Consider the following 5,028-nt stretch of genomic DNA (forward strand, 5'->3'; position numbering starts at 1 on the left):
TGCAAATATTTGGGGGTCATTTTCAACAAGAAGGGAAATAGCGCAGATGAAATCAGGGAAAGAATAAACAAGGGCAGAGCAGCAACCCGTGCCTTAAACTCTCTTCTCTGGCAAAAAACAATTCGACGAGAAACCAAAAAACACATTTACGGTAGTATAGTTCAAAGTATTACACTTTACGGTTCGGAAGTATGGGACGTCACCAAAGCTAATAAAAACAAACTTATGACGACAGAAATGGATTATCTGAGACGAAGCTGCGGTAGATCGAAACTGGAGAGAGTTAGAAACGAACAAATAAGAAACGAAATGAAAATGGAGAGAAATATCAATGATGACATAGAAAGAAAACAATTAATCTGGTTCGGACATGTTAAAAGAATGCCAGAGTACAGATGGCCTAGGAGAGTACTGGAATGGATCCCTCCTGAAAGAAGAAAGAGAGGACGACCACGGAGAAGTTGGCGCAACGATATTGATGAAACAATGGCGGCAAGAGGCAACTGCATATGACAGAAAAAGATGGAAATTGGGGGCGGAGAAGCGGCGACAGCCGTAATAAATCCGTTATTATATATATATATATATATATATATATATATATATATATATATATATATATATATATATATATATATATATATATATATATATATATATATATATATATATATATATATATGAACTACGGGGACTCAAGATAAATATGTATATGATATTATGTATTGGATCCGAGGTTGCAGATTTAAACTTAAGTTTGGAAGAAGAGACTATTAAAGAGTTGTAAGTCTTAAGTATTTAGGGTCAATCATAAGCCGAGATTATATCTTTCATACAAGTACTTGTACGAAAGATATAGAAATGAAAATAGCACGGGGAAAACGAAATCACTCAATGGAGTGATATGGAACAACACTCTAACAAAAGAAAACAAAAAAAAGGATCTTTCAGAACATAGTGATTAATATTACCCTATATGGAGCGGAAGTATGGCCAATGACATCAATACGAAACAAAATAAAAATAGCTAAACTGGACTTTATGAGGAGATGCTTACAAATTACCAGAGCGAATAAAGTAAGAATAGAGAAAATATGGAACAGAATGGAAGTAGAATTATCAATTACAAAACAGTTGGAACTGGGACCCGCCGGGAAGAAGACGGAGAGGAAGAACTGCTACAAGATGGAAAACATACATAGGAAATGCTATGATAGATAGAGACCTCAGAGAAGGATGACTTGGAAAATAGAGTGCTGTGGAGGACAAAAACGGCAAACTCATAATGGGAAAAGCCGAAGAAGAAGAAGAACACAACAACGAAGATTTCTAGAAAGACGCACAAAAGTGTTCAAATTTTTCGACGTGCGAAAAGTTCATTGCCTTAGTATGCGATAAGTTGATTATAAAATGAAAAATAATAAATATAAAAGTTGATTATTACCGTTCTCAAATGACTGTAGGTGGCAGCACTTATTTTGAAAGATGGCGGACGAAAAATAGGAAATGATATTTTAAATTTGAGAGGGAATTTTAAAAGACCCCTAGTTGAAGGGCAAGCAATTTTAGATTCCAACCATATTATTACTTGTGGAATAATATCATTTAGTGGGAAAACCGCAGTGATACAAGCATTGTGCCTTCAAACGAGCAATTTGAGGGGAGTACAACACCAAATACAAGTGAAAATTGAAGTGATTGATATTATTAAAAATGTTATTTGTAATTGTACATGTAACGCTGGAAATTCAGGCAAATGCAAACATATAATTGGCACATTACTATATATTTTTCAGTAAGTGATTACATAGTGATTTGATAAAAGTAAAAGAACCATTTTGCCATAACTACATGTTTATCATCATCATCATCATCATCAGTGGTGCTACAGCTCTAGTTGAGCCTTTACCTTCCCCAGTCTATTTCGCCACTAATACGCAATACTATTTTTTTATACTTCTCGTACAATTCGAAATTATATCGCCTTCTCCAAATACCATTCTCACAGAATGCGCCCATTATTCTTCTTAGTATCTTCCTTTCGAAGACGAGCAGAAGATTTGCGTCTGTTTTGGAGATGGTCCATGTTTCTGACCCATATGTCAGCACTGGTAGGATGAGTGTTCTATATATTATTATTTTGGTTTTCTGGCTTAAATTTCTGTTTTTTTGCTGCTTGCTTAGTCCAAAATAACATTTGTTTGCTAGCAGTACCCTCCGTTTTATTTCTTCAGATGTGTCATTATCGTTTGTTATGAGAGAACCCAAATATGTAAACTTATTTACTACCTCAAAATTATATTGGTCTATACTGAAGTTTTCTTCGGCGTTTCTAGCTCTATCTCTGTTATTTGGAATAGATGCTAACATTTTGGTTTTTTCCTCGTTTATTTTAAGGCCCATATTTTGTGCGGCTGTCAAGAAGGTGGAAGTCATCTCTTTAAGTCTTCGTGTAGTACGTGCGATCAAATCCAGATCGTCAGCGTAAGCCATAATCTGCGTTGATTTATTAAAGATTGTTCCCCTATTGTGTAACTCGGCATCTCTTATAGTCTTTTCTAACGCTATATTAAAGAGAAGGCACGCCAGCGCGTCTCCCTGCCGTAACCCTGCATATGTTTCAAACGCTTGTGACATATCGCCTTGTATTTGCACTCTGCAGATCACTTTACTCATAGTTGTTTTTACGAGCCTTATTAATTTATGGGGAATGTTAAGTTCATTCATGGCTTCGTATAATTTACCTCTTAGGACGCTATCATACGCTGACTTAAAGTCCACAAAGAGATGGAACGTGTCAATATTAAATTCATTGGTTTTTTCTAAGATTTGACGTAGCACAAAAATCTGGTCAATTGTTGACCTACCTGGCCTAAAACCGATTTGATACTCACCAAGGATTTCTTCCACGTACGTACTTGTTTATAATTCCTTTTATTACTTACAAGCATACGATGGCAAAATTGGAACAATTAAGCACTGCAGACATCAAGCAACAGTGGGGAAAATTAAAAAACAATGTGTATGAAAGTATCGTGTCAATTAACCAGTTTTGCCACATGAAAAAACACTGTAAGAAGAGAATTAGATACGCGTCTAGCAAAACCAGCAGATACTAAGATATTGAAGATATTACTCTCCGAAGCAGAAGATTCAGAATTAAGTCTGACTTTAAAAAGTGTAGTTCCTATTCATTAAGACACAAAGTTCTATGAGGAAGAAATCCTTCAGATATCTCTACGTCAAAGTATTATTAGCAACAATAAAGTTCTACCAGTCTTTGCTGAGTCATGGCCTACTGACATAGTGCTAGAGTATGATTTAGCTATATTTTATACAAATAATGTTGAAGTAAGCTACAGTAATTCTGTTGAAATGTGTTTAGCTACGCTAAACCAAACTGGAGACGTATCTCAGACAAAATTTCTTTGTCTGAGATACGGCCACCATAAACAGAACTTATAAATGTAATTAAACCAGATGGTGCTATTCCAATCATAACTTTTAATGTGTGGTCCCCTTTGTAGTGAGAATAAGTCATTACACGACACTTGCTTTTTTGTAAAAGTAATTCTGTGCAGTCCAAAATAATTCTTGTTTTAGGAAATTTCTTAAAAGTAACAGGTATTCTATTTTAAATCTCTTCTTTTCCTGACCAGGGGATTGCAGGTTTTAATACTTCAGAAAGTTGCCGAGACACCAATTTAACAGAAAGGCAAAGAAAAGTGAGGTCAGTTTTTAACTTAGCAAACACTAGAACAATACGTTGTTTTAGCTAATAATGGTTTCGAATTTTTTGTTTTCTAACAAACTAGCAGCTTCGCAAATTTTTTCCAGCAAATTTAGAGTAGGTATTCCAGTAAATGCATTTAAATCTCCATTTTTTTTGTATTAAATCATACAAAGTAACTTTTTTGCCTGTCACTTGGATAGCCTTCTCTTCCGTGATGATTTTCGGTGGGTGATCCCACTGTAACTCTGGACTATTTCGAATGGCTGTTAAAACTGCACTAATCATTGTACCTGTGTTAATTGTGATCTCATCTTCCGTAATTGTTGACGTTGTTGGTCTGAGTCATACATTACATCTTTTGAAATAGATACTGTGCTAGATAGATGCCTTTGTTTTGCTCGTTTTGATCTTTCTTTTCGAGATGATATTTGTGAAGAGGACAACACTTTGTCCAAAGATCGAATAGGTAGATTCTCAGATGGAATGGAACCTTTTTTAAAAATCGTTTACCAGTCCTGCTCACATCTAAAAAATAAGTAAAACGTTATTTCAATGATTAAGAAAGAACCAGGCTGAGACAATATTATCTACATAAATTTCCTATCAAATATGATTTACCTGGAAAAAAGTAATCCGATTTCTTAGTGTCGGCTGCATACATTTATGAATTTTGTCACAGGTTTCGCAATACGAAGAGCTACTTGCCAGTTTTTTCGTAATTTCTCATCCTTTTGAAAGTAGTGGAGATGTATATGTTTCGTACATCGAACAGAACATTATGGCACTGAACAATATCTATTACTTTTCTTCATATCGCTCATTATTTTTAAAATCTGATGAAATTTATATCAGTTTTAAACTTTAATTTATTCAAATTTTTGACATTTACCCCTATTTTATTAGTTATCTATTTTGACAGCAGTTGGCAGCACGGTCGTTTTAGAACGCGAATAAAATAATTATAAAATACCGCCACCCATCATAGACGTAAATTATCATATGTTAATAAAATATGGTTGTCTATTGTGAACACGTGCATCATTCAATAACGTATAATAAAGCATCAATGTTATAAAATTATTCAAATTAGAAATCACCGTCGGATCAAATATGGCTACTTGAGTTCTTTCTCAGCGCCATCTTTAACTTGCAATGGTAAATTGTAAATCCATTATAAAGTGGAAACAGCATTACTTTAATACAGCCAATCAAAAATTAAAATTTAAAGTAACTACGATTAATCATTGGTTATTAAGACGACCGGCTATAGCTAAGCGATAAAATGTTGTTTAATT

The sequence above is a fragment of the Diabrotica undecimpunctata genome, chromosome 7 (genome assembly GCF_040954645.1).
Source record: "Diabrotica undecimpunctata isolate CICGRU chromosome 7, icDiaUnde3, whole genome shotgun sequence".
Lineage (NCBI taxonomy): Eukaryota > Metazoa > Arthropoda > Insecta > Coleoptera > Chrysomelidae > Diabrotica > Diabrotica undecimpunctata.